This window comes from Rattus norvegicus, chromosome 6 (assembly GCF_021556685.1).
Source record: "Rattus norvegicus strain SHRSP/BbbUtx chromosome 6, alternate assembly SHRSP_T2T, whole genome shotgun sequence".
Taxonomy (NCBI): Eukaryota; Metazoa; Chordata; class Mammalia; order Rodentia; family Muridae; genus Rattus; species Rattus norvegicus.
In genome coordinates, this window is record NC_141539.1 from 33,862,123 (window position 1) to 33,877,273 (window position 15,151).

At 40.1% G+C, this 15,151-nt stretch overlaps 1 protein-coding gene across 18 annotated transcripts in view; it reads left to right on the forward strand.

Annotated features, from left to right (window-relative positions):
• The window catches only part of Itsn2 (intersectin 2), a 251,290-nt gene that overhangs the window by 146,078 nt on the left and 90,061 nt on the right, over window positions 1–15,151 (forward strand). The gene's annotated exons all lie outside the window — the stretch shown is intronic.

The window sequence follows — 15,151 nt, forward strand, 5'->3', positions numbered from 1 at the left end:
TGATGAATAATAAATGTTCTGTATAGGAAATTGGGACACTGTAGGGAAATACAAAGACCATGATCCTTTCTTGATAGATCCACTGCTCATGTTTTGGTAGATCTCCTCCTAGAACTTGTCTTTACAGATAATGCACCTGTTCTGTTGTTATAATTTAATGTCTTCTCTTTCTGCTGTGCTCCCTGGAGCATGTTAGGCAATTGCTTTTCCATTGAACTACATCTTCAGTTCCTATTCTGTAATTTTTCTTCTTAGCTTACTAATATTTATTAAAACATGGTTCTGTTTTTACCATGTGCTTTTTCACAGTTCACTTTTATTGGTGAATATGTTCCAACTACTGAATATTGGTAATAATGTCTAACCTTTATAAAGCAGTAGTTGTAACTTAGTTATTGGGGACACTTCACATAAATTCATGTAGTCTTTAGCCTGTCTATCATAGTTGAGGGACTTGAGCAGTATAATAACACACAGTCAGTAAGTGAGAGAGACCTAGGGTGTGGATTTGATCATCTGCTTATAATCCCTATCTTCTGTCGCTTCTGTGGAAGGTATATAGTCTATAATCTTTCTTTAATATCATGTTGTAGCTCTCGTCCCTGTAGCTGTAGCTGTATTCACAATGATAAGCATTTCCCAGGATAAATTTCAAGTAGTAGACATTGGATCAAAAGGTTTGAACACTTTTATTTTAGATTATGTTAAAGGTAGGTTTATTGGGAAGCTTCTCTCTGGTGGGCCAGTTCACTGGCCCGAAGGACCAAGGCCAGGGAAGTTGCCTGGGGAGGGGGGCGGCTTAAGGGAGGGAGAGAGAAAGAAAGAAAGAAAAGGGATCAGGCACAGAGAGAGGAGGAGAGGAGCATATGGACACTTCTTAATGCCCATGTAAACATAGTATCAGATTACCTCACAGGGAAATTCATTAGCATCAATGTGGGAATGAAACCTGTCTTATTTCCTGACATCCTTGAAAGCACTGCCTTTTAAACATATGCTAACTTATTAAAACTACTTTTTCTACCTCTACTGATCTGATACTACTAAGTGTTAGTATCAGATCATTCTTTTTCCATTTTTCTTGGAAGATGTTCATTTCTGTTTCTTTCTTATCTCATTGGCTTGTTCACTTTGTTTTGCTTTGTTGTTGTTTTGTTTTTGTTTTTTGTTCTTTTGTCCCCCCTTCCTTTCCTGTCCTCTCTTCCCTTCCTCTCTCTTTTTTCTTAATTTCTTTTGACAGAGTCCCATATAGCCCAGACTAGCCTTAAATGTACTGTGTAGCCAAGGATAACAGAGACTTCTGATCCGTGCCTCCACCCCCTGAGCACTGGGATGACAGACATACGCACTGCCACTGCTTTATGGGTGTTAGGGGACAAGCCGGAGGCTCCGTTCATGCCATTCTACCACTGAACCACACCGCCAGCCTCTCGCTTGTTCCTAAGAACTCTCTGTATGTTAAGAATAGTATAGCTTCCATGTAGTTTTATATTTTTCTAAGTTTGCTTTTTAGCTTTGTTTATGGATTTAAGAAAAATTGTAATGGTAGTTAATATTTCTGTAGCTCTTCTCAAGTGTGTGTGTGTGTGTGTGTGTGTGTGTGTGTGTGTGTGTGTATATGTTGTATATACTAAATGTTCTTCATTTAATAACTCATTTACTTTTTGTACCATTCCCTAGGAGGGAGTGCTGTTATTAGCTCCTTGGACATAGTCTTTTTTTTTTTTCCTTTGAGGCAGAATCTCATGTGTAGCCTGCTAGCCTTGAACTTGCAGAGATCCGCCTGCCTCCCATGTGCTGGGCTTAAAGGTGTGTGCCTTGACATCATCTTTTAAAGTCTAGATTTTTCCTTTGTGCCTTTGTCTATTTCTGTTCTCAGTTCTAAAATTTACCCTGTACCCAGTGACCTGCTGTCTGAAACCTATTGTTTAGTACTCGTTACTCAATTTAGAAGTCATTTCCTCCGAGATTACTCATCTAATAACGTTCTAGTTTCTCAAGGCAGAGTGAGGTATGCATCTGCTTTTCACTCCACAGCACTTACATGGAATTCTAAGTTTTGGTACATTTTTCGGTTTCAATCCCTTTTCTTATACATTTAATGACTGGGCAAAAACACTGACTTGAACTAGAGGTGCTGATGGTGACTCTGGTGGTGTCAAGAGGTGAAAGGCCGGGAGATGGCCTGGTTGATAACAGGCTGGCTGCATAAGCCTGGGACCTGAGCTTGAATCCCCAGCACCCGCATAAAAGCTAAGTACTGTGCGTACATGTACACACACTTATATGCCTCCCCACGCCCAGTCAAACACAAAAGGAGACCAGCACTTGGGAAGCAGGTGGATCTCTGCAAGTTCAAGGCTAGCAGGCTACACATGAGATCCTGCCTCAAAAAAAAAAAAAAAAAAAAAAAGACAATGTCAAAAGAGCTAATAACAGCACTCCCTCCTAGGGAATGCTGTAAACATTAACTTACAAGTATAGGAAATAGAAACCTGGACTGAGAAAGTAACATTGAAACTTGTCTGAAAGCTAGTGGAGAAAACAGCAGAACACCTGAGACTAAACCTGAGCGAAAACGCAAGTGGTGATTTCCCATTATGTGTGCAGTGAGTTGTTGAGAATGATCTTGGGTATTACAAACCTTGTTTTTGGGAGAGCTTAACAAGTAAGGCCCTGTTTGCCCCAATATGTGTTTGTGGGTGTGGTTGTAGGTTTTTCTCGTCTTTTTTGTGGTAATTTTTGTTGTTCATTTTTATTTTATTCTGTTTGCTTTTAGAAAGGGTCTTATTGTGTTGCTCAGGTTTTCAAACTCCTGGGTACAAGTGAGTTCCCCAAGTCCCACCCCTCTTGACACCTTCCTAGTAGCTGGGATCACAGGCACACACTGCTCCAGGCAACTGACCCCGTATGCTTTCCATATTGAGTCTTACAGAGCAGGTCTTCTGACTTAGACCTTTTATTAACACAGTGAAGAACCTGGAGAGTCCTGACGTTACCTTGCTAAGACTCTGAAGGGAGTCTGGTGAACTAGCAGCCTTTGTCAAAAGCCCCAGAGAAAATCCCTGTGCTCCAGTCAGTGTCCTAGGTCAGGGCTTTTGCATAGACCTCACCTCTTTTTCACCAGCCTTGATGAAGCTTCTGATTTCTGTTTTGCTATCTGGGGTAAGAGACATCATTCTACTCTTAACTTACTAGTTTAAATTTGAGCTATACCAATGGCTGGCCTTGAAAGAGGGTAAGTACTATTATCTGTAGTAACAATGTAGCTTATATCATTTGATAGAAATACTTTTCCAAGTTTTTAAACTTCTTAAATTTGACTTTGCTTCTTAGTAGGTAACTTAATTTTTTTTTTTTTTTTGATTTTCATTTTTGGTTTTTTGAGACAGGCCTTGCGGTATAGACCAGGCTAACCTTGATTTTTCCAGGATCCTCCTGCTCCTGCCTCTTAAATGCTTGGATTACAGGCTTGCACCACACATAGCACCTGACCAATATTCTTTTCTTTATGAAATTAACCAATTGCTGAAACTTAGTAAGATAAAAATATATTCCAAGTCCATCTCCCAGTGGCACTCATTTTTAGAGTTCACTCCATGGGCATGTGTGCATGCCTGTATGTATGTGCTTGTATGTCTGCTCAGCAGTTGAAAATGAGAACACAGATTTTGTTGTTTAAGATTTAGGCTGTTAGCTTTGTAACAGTCTCATTAAGCCTGCATTTTCTTTTCTTTAAAAAGTAGAGATTTGCTGGGAATGGTGGTACATACCTTTAATCCCATACTCAGGAAGCAGAGGCAGGCAGATCTTTATAGGTTCATGGCCAGCCTGATCTACACAGCAAATTCCTGGATAGGCAGACAGTCAAGGCTAAATAGAAAAACTTGTATCCCATCCCCACCCCAAGACATTGTTTCTCTGTGTGTAACCTTGGCTATCCTCGAACTCTGTATACCAGGCTGGTCTTGAACTCACAGAGATCCATTTGCCTCTGCCTCCCTGGCTAAAAGGTAGATATTTTATATATTATTTATGCTTAGGGCTATAAAGACAAAGAGGTAACATATAGTTAATATCACAGTCATAGTCAGTGTTATCCTTGGATGAGTTTAGTGAGGGTCTGCTGCTCTGAACTGCTTAGAATGAGGGAGCAGACTGGAGCAATTGCATATCCTCTTTTATGAAATAATTATAATTTAATTTAAATTTTTGTTTTTAACATTTATAAGCGACTTATGAAACTGTTTAGGGAACTCTCCTTTAAAATGTAATTAAAAAAATCAAAACAAGCCCTAAAAGTTTATTTATCTTAGGTTAGTTTCAAGGTTGGTGAGTGTATGTGAGCCTGAAATGGTGATAACATGGTAACCATGGTAACATGTAAAGACGTGTAGCATAGGGTTTGGCACCTTCATCATAGTCCCAAAATTAATTTTAGTTAAGTACAAAGTAATGTGTTTCATCATGAGATCTTCATGCACGTCATTGTATAGCTTGTCTTTGTTTCCTCCCACTGTCCTCTTCTATACCCTCCTCCCTCCCTCTAGCTGATTCCCTTTCTTCCCCCACTTAGTTCCCTCTTCTGCTTTTCTATTGCCTGTGTGCCTTCCCTGTTTCCAGAAGTGAGTTTTTGCTACCGCATGTAGTATTAAATTATTTAAAACCCTGGCCCGGGTTTTCTCCTCCACCTGTGGTTATTGAGTTCCCTTATATTTTCCATAAGCCTTAATTAGCAAGATAATCCTCCATAGCCATGCTCAGTGGCTGGTGTCTCAGATGATCTAGACTCTGTCAAGCTGACAACTTATGTAACTTGCTGGGACAGAAATAAAGGAAAGGATCTCATTTTGTTCCCTTTAATGCCCAAATAGTCTTTTATTACATGTGTAGACTACATTTGCTTATCCATTTTTTGATTGACATTTAGGGTGTTTGTACCTTCTTGGCTACTGTGAATAGAGGTACTATAAGAAGTTATGTATAAGTTTTTGTGTTTGTTTCATTTCTTTTAAGCTCATCCTCAGAGTTGAAGGCTGATTTGTATGACAGCCTATGTTTAACCTTTTAAGGAGCTTCCACATTGTTTTCTAAAGCAATGGAAATGAACTCCCACAAGTGTTGTATGAAGGAAGGTTCTACTTTAGCAGAGTATATTTTGTACTGCTGGTGAGCCACAGAATCATAGTGAAAATTATTGGGTTATATATTGGTCTCCATTATGGTCCAAGATACCAAGTCATGAGCCTTTTCCTGATGGATAATCAACCAAATATGCAATTCATCTTGATCGTTCTCAGGGCTACTCTTCTTCCACCCCCTCCCAAGTATCTTTGATATTTGTGTATTACTACTTATTAAGGATCTAGTTTACCAAGGATTATTGAAACTCAGAGTTCATAAACTAAAATTATTTAGGTTTTACTGAAGACTAATTTCTTAAAAGAATCTCATATGTACAATGTTTGCCAGCACTGAAAAATTCCTACCATGCATGCCCACATGTGGATAGACACTGCATCATTGGCATTGCCTGAGTTGGCTGTGTTCCCACTACCCTTGGACTAATATAATTAAAGAATGATGTGTACTGGAATGTGAAGAAGATCAAAAATATAAAAGGTCTTACACATTTTATACTGATTATCTACTGAAGTTATCATTGTTGAGATGAATTAAAATATTAACACCAGTTTCTGATGTTTCTTTTAAGAAAAGAATAGTAAAATGAAAAGATATTTAAACCTTTTTCTATAAGCTAATACAAGATGAACATATGAAAGATGTACAGTTTAGGGCACAGGGGAGCAGACCTATAATCTTAGCTCTCAGGAGGAATATCATAAACCAAAGCAAACTTTTTCTTAAGGTGCCTTTGTCAGTATTTTATCACAACCACAGTAAAATAAACTGTGACAAAGGTCTTCAGGTTATCCCATTGTCTGCTTAATACATTTTCATGTTTTAGATTAGGAGCACACAATAGTATCTTCTGTGTCCACCTTAGTTTTGAGACAGGCTCTCCCATTGAACCTGGAGACTGTGGTTTCAGATACCTGGGATGCATTTCCTTCTCTCCAGCCCTGCCCCAGCACTGGGGGGAGTTACAGGCTACACTGCCATGCCTGGTGAGTGCGTGGGTGCTGGATGTTTAAACTCCGGCCCTCATGCTTGTGCAGCAAGCATTTCACCCACTGAGTTTTCTCCTCAGCCCGATGCGGCATGCTCTTGTCATTACATTTGTTAGGTGAGAAAGTTTAGTTAAGAGACACGAGTTTGAGATTCCAAATGTCTTTCTGCGTTAAACCAGCTTAGGGGTTTGTATTTAAGCCCCATCTTACTGGAATTACACCATTAGGCTACAGTGAGAAGCTATAGATGAAGTCCAACGAAGGTATTGGTGATACGTATTAAAATTGCAATGTCCATACACTCTAAACCACTTGCCATGTGTACTGTGTATCTTTGGAAAAACACATAAGTGTACACATTTTTATTTAATGCGTATATTAAGAATGCTTATTGTTGGGGCTGGAGAGGTAAGTTCAGCATTTAAGTGCACACCACTCTTCCAGAGGTGTTTGTTTTGCTTCTAGCACCCATGTCAGGCAGCTCACAATCACTTCTCACTCTGGCTTTAGGGGGATCGATGCCTCTGATCTCCAAGGGCATCTACATCATGTGCACATATAGGTACAGACACATACACATAATTAAAAATAAAAGTGAAAAAAGTGTTCATTGTGGTGGTAAAAAGTTGGTAGCATGAAAAAACAGGGTGCAAAGCAGTGAAGTGTGATCCTTTAAGTCCCCCTCGCCCCCCCCCCCCCCCCGCAAGGGTTTGAGACATGGTCAAGTTACACACACAAGCTAGTCTTGAACTCACTCTGTATTCCAGACTGTCTTTAAATTCTAGTTAGGATATTAGTTGTGGGCCACTACGCCCAGCTTGCCTGCTTGCTTGTTTTTTCTTTTTTTTTTTTCTTTTTTTTTTTGGAGCTGGGGACCGAACCCAGGGCCTTGCGCTTGCTAGGCAAGCGCTCTACCACTGAGCTAAATCCCCAACCCCTTGTTTTTTTGTTTTTATCTAAAGAAAAATTTAAAAAAATTTATTTTTTGGTAAAACTAGTTTCCTACTATATAAACAAGAAAATATCTGGAAAAATATGGTCAAACTTATTAATGGTTGTTCTCTTGATAATAGGCTTTCATTTTAAATCTCTGTGTGAGGAGATGTATGGTTTTTTTTTTTTTAAATGGGTCACTTTTTTTTTTTTTTTTTGGTTCTTTTTTTTTTTTTCCTTCGGAGCTGGGGACCGAACCCAGGGCCTTGCGCTTCCTAGGTAAGCGCTCTACCACTGAGCTAAATCCCCAGCCCTGAGATGTATGGTTTTTAAGCTTATTTAAAAACAGTGTTTACATTTGTCTCACTGGGGCTTTGGTTCCCTCTGTTACTGTCAGGGGTGAATAAGTCGTCACTGATTTCCCAGTCTGCAGGCATCGTCTGTGTTGCTTACTGTCCTTTATGCTATCTTCCCCATGTCCCTTCACTTAACAAATGCCTGACACCTAGGGCCAGGGCTGCTTTGAATGTATTCATGTTTGCCTGATTCTTGAAACTTATTTGTGTGTGACCTCCTTTCTCTCTCTCTCTCAGAGAAGAAGTTTGCACTTAGGCTCCAGAGAGGCCAAGAAATTAGTCTTCAACCCTCCTCTTTGAAGAGAGGGAGCGAATAAAAGAGTGGCAGAAGTCTGTTTTTTCTCTGATCCTGTTTTCCTGCCTGTGAATTTCCAGTCTTGTGAATATCTGTATTTATCTCTGTTGCCATATCTGAACTGTATGAGCCAAAAAACGTCTGTCCCATGGTGTAACTTTATGCCCAGGAGCTATCTAATTCCACTCTCATAGATAATGTCTCTTTTCACTCCCTTCGGAGATTTTTTTTTTCTAGAAAAGTAGTTTTGTTTCCCTGTCTAAATGTAAATACAGTAATCTTCCTTCCCTTTCTTCAAGACTCATGCCTCTTCTCCCACCAGCTCGTTTTCCTTTAGCAACATATTTCTTTTGATCGATGTTTTGTTTTTTAAATAGGATCTCTTTTGTCCTCAAAACCCACAGAGGTCCTCCTGCCTCTGCCTCCTGAATGGTGGGATTAAAAGGCATGCGTCACTGCACCCAGCAACCACAGTTTCTTGAGTCACAAACATTACTTCCCCTTTCTACATAATACACATCAGCTTGGTTCTTGAGCTGTGCTTGCATCGCACCTGAACTTGACTGGTAACCTAGCCTTTATTTGTGTATCATTTGACAGTGGTATTCCTCCTTGGTACTCTTTTTCTCTTTGCTTTTGAAACTCACTATGGGTCTACTATATAGACCGGCTGGCCCCTAATTCACAGTGATCCATCTCTGCCTTCTGAGTGCTGGGATTAAAGGCATGTGCGAACATGCTTGTATTCTTTTGTTTCTGATACATTATTTTCCTGACAGGATTGCAAGTATACCCAGTCTCCAACAGAGTCTCAAACAGAGCTCCTTCTGTAGGTTGATGCCATTATGCAGGTGAAGGCAAGGCCTGTCATTGGACAAGAAGGATGGATGGGAGAAAAGTTTTAGAGAGGCAGAAGAGGCCGGAGCGAGGTGGGAGGCAGCTGAGAGAATGTGGTGGTGGATGTTAAGATTCCTCTCTGCACAAATTACAGGTTGTTATGACTATTCTTTTTTCCCTCCATATTTATTAAATTGGGTATTTCTTATTTACATTTCAATTGTTATTCCCTTTCCCAGTTTCCAGGCCAACATCCCCCTAACCCCTCCCCCTCCCCTTCTATATGGGTGTTCCCCTCCCCATCCTGCCCCCATTACCTCCTTCCCCCCAACAATCCGAATACGGCAAATACATAGGCGAATGCCAGCAGCAAACCACTGAACTGAGAATGGGACCCCCCGTTGAAGGATTCAGAAAAAGGACTGAAAGAGCTGAATGGGCTTTAGACCCTATAAACAACAATGCCAACCAACCAGAGCTTCCAGGGACTAAGCCACTACCCAAAGACTATACATGGACTGACCCTGGGCTCCAACTGCATATGTAGCAATGAATAGCCTAGTAAGGGCACCAGTGGAAGGGGAAGCCCTTGGTCCTGCCAAGACTGAAGGGAACCATTCTGTGACTTCTATTTCCTGATTACTCTCACCAATATGTCTTTTAAAGATGTCAAGTGAGCTGTGCTCACAATTGGAAGTTTGTTGTTGTTTTAAGTTGTCTCCCAGCTCCACATCTGTTTTTCCTAGAGCTTCTATCTTGGCTAAAGTCACTGCTCCAGGTGGTATCTTACTCACTTAGAGGCTAAGTTTAAAGCAGTGGTTCTCAACCTCTGCGTTGCAACCCTTTTGGCAAACCTCTGTCTCCAAAAATATTTATATATGATTCATAACAACAGCAAAGTTAGAGTTGTGAAGTATGGGGTCACCACACATAAAGAGCTGTATTAAAGGGTCGCAGCATTAGGAAGGCTGAGAACCACTGCTCTAAAGGGTCATGAGTTCTAGTCCTACCTGAGTTACATATCAAAACCTTGCCTCAAAAACTGAAACCACCTGGACAGGCAAGTTGGCTTAGTGGGTAAGGAACGTACTTCGAATCCTGACAGCCCGCGTTTGTTCCCCTGGACCCACATCGTGGAAGAAAGAACTGACTCCACTTGTCTGCACTGTGTATGCACCCATGTCCACATACAAACATGTGCACAAGCTAAATGATAATGAAATATAATCCTTCAGGAACTGGACTGTTGTCCTCACCAGGCCTTTAGTCAAATTTATTTAAACTATTTAGCTATTATGATCCAAAGTAAAGCTGAAAAATCCAAGCTTTCTTCTGTACTCAAAACTTAGAAAGCCTTGGAGTTGAGGAAGAGATAAATAAACTTTTATCTCTAAAAGTATACCTAAAAGAAGAGAATCCCTAACAAGTTATAGAAGACCCATGCTGCAGGGGACAATATGGTTGATATCCCTATTTCTGATGCTGGAGGATTTCAGTCAAAGCCTTTATTTGTGTATCATTTGACAATGGTACTCCTTGCTACTCTTTACCTTTGCCTGTTCTCCTTACACTATAGACTCTCTATACTCTATATACTCTATAGAGTCTCTTATAGACTTAATCTTCAAAAATTCTATTTTATTTTTTTATTTAAAAAAACATTATTACAGATTTATTTTTAATTACATTTTCTATTTACATTTTAAATGTTATCCCATTTCCCAGTTTCCCCTCCAGAAACCCACTATCTCCCCCTGCTTCTCTGAGGGTGCTCCCTCACTTACCCACCCACTCCCTCCCACCTCCCCACCCTGACATTTGCCTACACTGGGGCATCAAGCCTTGACAGGACCAAGGGCCTCTCCCCCCACTGATGCCCAACAAGGCCATCCTCTGCTACATATGTGGATGGAGCCACAGGCCCATCCCCGTGTTCTCTTGGGATGGTGGCTTAGTCCCTGGGAGCTCGAGGAGGGTGGGGGAGCATTGCAGGGGGCATCTGGTTGGTTAATACTGTGTTCTTATGGGGTTGCAAACCCCTTCAGCTATTTCAGTCCTTTCTCTAATTCCTCCATTGAGGGCCCTGTTCTCAGTTCAGCAGTTGGCTGTGAGCATCTGCCTCTGTATTTGTAAGGCTCTGGCAGACCCTCTCAGCAGATATATCAGGCTCCTGTCAGCAAGCACTTCTTGTCATCCGCAATATTGTCAGGGTTTGGTGACTGTATATGGGATGCATTCCTATGTGAGGCAGTCTCTGGATGGCCTTTCAGTTTCTGCTCCTAGTGTGTATGCATGCATGTACATGTGTATTATAATGTTTGCATGTGTGTGGGTGTGGGTGCATGGCACACTTATCGATGTCAGATGACACTGTTTTGAGAGTTGATTGTCTTCCATGATGCATCCTGGGAATTGAGCATACATGTCTTCTGGCTTACATGGCAAATGCTTCCCCCCTCTAAGACCCCTCTCCAGTCTGATAAGTCAAGGTGACATTGCCTCCTCTGCTTCCCCCACCCCTTTTTTTTCTTTTTTCTTTTTTTTGGAGGTGGGGACCGAACCCAGGGCCTTGCACTTGCTAGGCAAGCGCTCTACCACTGAGCTAAATCCCCAACCACCTCTGCTTCCCTTTGTTTCTTTTTTGTTGTTGTTACTGTTCATTTGTTTCTATGTGAGCCATATTATTTATTTATCAAATTAACTTGCTCAGCATATATTTAAAAATATTTTCTATGAGACATTTGGTTTAAGAATTAGGAGTACCAAACTAAATGAACTGTACCCAAGTCATGTGGCCCAGGCAAACAAGGGTAATGTGAAATAGAAGTACAATGTGATAAAGATTATTGTGATTGAGGAATATTATAGACATACGTAAGGGATAGTAGCCAATGCCAGGGAGGTAGAGTTCTTTTAAAGAAAAGATGCCATTTGAATTGGGAATTAAAGGGTGAGTAGCCTCATGATGACTGTGACAGAGACAATAATACTTCTTTGTGAAAACAGTAAGGCAGAGAAAAAAGTGTCCCGGTTTTAAGAAAGGTTGCTGTGCACACCCATCAAGGAGAAGTGATAGGTAAAGTAGGTTGGAGTGAATTTTGAGAGTGCATTTTATCCAAGAACTTCAGACTGACTGTAAGTACTTGGGAAGTTTAAACAGGAGTGGCACACTAGTGAGGTTGGGGGAGAAAAGGAAATCTGGGTGGAAACATTTTAGGGGAGGAAAACTAGAAGGTTCTGCTAATGCACATAATGACTTGCTGCTGACACAGTCTCTAGTGATGATCCTGGATATCTGTTAAAGTTCCCAGTGATTGGCCAGTTTGGGGAACTATTTGATAAACAGAGGTGTGTGATTTCTAGGTCCATTTTTTGCTTTTTTTAGTTTACCTATCTTGAAAATTGTGACCTTTGGACTAAATTGCTATAATTTTTCTATAATTGTGTGCTTCTCCACAAACAAAGCCCTCAAACTTTACTGAACCACTTTTAATTTTAAATGGCTGTAATTTTTCCTGGGTCTTAAAGACCCATTTATAGAAGAGTCTCTGACTGTAAGTCTGGCAGTTCTACTTTTCTCTCTCTTCGGGTCATATATTCCAATCCCAAATTCATATTTGGTGATGTTTCCAGATTACATTTAGAATAAATTCAACCAAGTGAGTCTTTGCCTTTACCTGTGCCCACCAGTAGGGTTTCTTCAAAGGTAGCTTGCCAGTTTTCCACAGGAGTAATTAATAGTTCACATCATGACTGCAAACTGCCCATCATTATACATTATCCTCTTCACACATAGAACACAGTGTTTGTAGGACACCCAGGAACCATGTAACAGGAGGTACTGGTACCTGCCCTTCCCTTCAGAGTTTTATGCCAGGAGGCCGTAAACAGCCAGCATCCTAATTTATTTGATGCATCCTTGGGTGTTGTGCAGCTGGGCAGGCTTTTCTTCTCCACTAAATGTATCAACATTAAGGTCACCCACTGCTTTTATGAACATATGATCTTTCATCATTACATTCACCTAGGAGAGGAAAAGGTCCAGAAAGGCAAAGAGAAGTTCGCAGGCAGGCTTTCGAGTGAGAGAGGCTTGGGATCTCCTCACTGTCCCATGACACTGAATATGGGCAAGTTATTTAAGCTCTCCACTTCCTCCTTGTGAGATGAGTATGATATCTGCCCTGTGAGGATTTTGCAGAGTTATCACAGGGTAGCTAGACATCTGAAGCTCTGTGTGCAGAACTGGAATATTGGAATCTTAATGAATATTGATTGAACATGAGACATGGTAAGTGATTAATAGAAGTGTATTGAATTAATACAAAAAATTAAGCAAATGTTAGCAATTATTTAAAAATGTTAAACAGACTTATGTGATCTGTAATATTTTTCAAAATTTCAGTTATAATAATTTCTTATGCAACACTGGTGATTGAGCTAAGGCCTTGAACATTCTCAGCAAGTACTTCATCCCTGAGCGCCATCTCCAGTCCCAATTATTAGCTTTTCTCTCCAAGTCTGCTGGTAAACTAGGAAAACATAAGCATGGTGCAATTAGTGATTTTTAAATGGGACAGAAAGTTAATGTAACTAACACAGATGGAGTGGAAAGCTGTAAGAGCCTACTGAGTCTAGCAAATTGTGTGACATAATCAGATGCTACCAGAATCCACCAAATGCTAGATGTATCAGTGCTGCAGCATGGTGCTTGCATGCATGGGTAGGTAAATTCTACATAGTACTCTCAGCTTAGCCCAGGAGGCTTGCCCTCACTGTCCATTGTATTAATTGGTTATTTCCTAATTTTATTTCAGGATTATAACTGTGATCATTGAGTGTCTACCACCTGTTATTTTGTTATCCTCACAGAATACATGATACCCAGCCAAAAGGTCTAGACAGATGGTTTGTAAGTTAGACCTTAACTGATTAAAGGCTTTCTGTTCTGGTCTTTCTGTTATCTCAGTCATCATTGACATTATTGCTTTAGAGATTACATAGTATGATATATATGTATATATATATATATTTCTTAGACAAGCTTTCCCCCATGTTTAAAAATTGTCCATGACAGGTAGCTAGGAATGTAGGTAAGTAGATAGGTTGCTTTCGGGCATACATCTTATTTTTCTTTTGTATTGCTATGATCATTTACGTGGAGGAAGTAGAATGTGTTTGTAGAACTGTTCTGTGTTTAAAGAAATTATTGTTGTAAGTAGTTGATGAGACTTCCTTTGTGTTAACTTTCTATCTGGTTATATCACTATTTTTCCAGCTCACATTCTACAATTCTGAGAGCCATTTTTTTGTTTTCTTTTATTGCATAGTCACTCATTTCAAGAGGATCAGTGAGTTCTGCTTCTTTTGAACCCTTCAGCTGCCTCTGTTCTAGAGCTGGGGCCAGGTTTTGTTTGCAGCTTGCCCTGCTTGGTCTCCTTGCTTTTGTCTTTTCTTCATAATTGGTTGTCTATCTTAAATGAAATGTATGTTCCTCTCTCTAAAATCCTTTAAACCACTAGTCCGCTATGGTTAAATTCAAGATTTTTAGACTTATAACTTACTCATCTTACCCAACACCATACCTTCTATAAGAGTTCAAATCATCCTACCAGAGTTTGGGCATTAATTTTCTGTCATCAACTCCAGTACTCAAGGCTTATCTTTTTAAGAAAGGAACAAAGAACACCTACATGTTGATAGTAAATGTTTCCCTACCCAGAAAGAGTAAAAGCACCAGAGGTACCAGGTTTTTAGCCTGCTGCCATAAAGCTTATTGTCAGCTAAGGAAGAGCATGCATTTTGACAGTGGTAGTATTATAGAGTAAAATTACCACTGCCACCGTAAGCCTTTGTGAGGTTCACCGTTCCACTGGCTATCCTGGTTTTTCTGGTTTTGTAGATGGATGTTTTTTACGACTAACCATTTTAATCAGTGGTCCTTTTGCTTATCATAGGATGTGGCTAACATGTAATAGATTTCTTATCTGCTCTGTGAGAGGAAAGGCCCCTCTCGTTTTCTTGTAAATAAGTTAATTAGATTTATGTACCATTTTTTTTCATTTTTTGTTACTGAAAATCACTAAATAAATACAAAATGTAAACATTTTTCTAAATTGTTAGAGGACTGAATCTTTGGTAGCACAGGATGCTAGCATGCTGAATTCACTAATGTAATGGTACCTTGTAAGAATACTTTTTTAGGGGTTGGGGATTTGGCTTAGTGGTAGAGTGCTTGCCTAGCAAGCGCAAGGCCCTGGGTTCGATCCCCAGCTCCAAAAAAAAAAAAAAAAAAAAAGAAAAGAAAAGAAAAGAAAAGAAAAGAATACTTTTTTAAACAGCTAGTCAGCCAGCCCCCGCCACCACCACCGGTGCTAGCTAGGTTCAAGAGAACCTTTCCTGACTGCTTTGTTTAAAATGACCTATTCAAATATTTTTTCCGAGATTTCTAAAACTATTAATAAATAAATGATAGAGGAGATACTGAGTGGTCTTTTTAACTTCCTGACTAATCCTATCTTTTTTTTTTTTTTTTTTTTTTGGTTCTTTTTTTCGGAGCTGGGGACCGAACCCAGGGCCTTGCGCTTCCTAGGTAAGCGCTC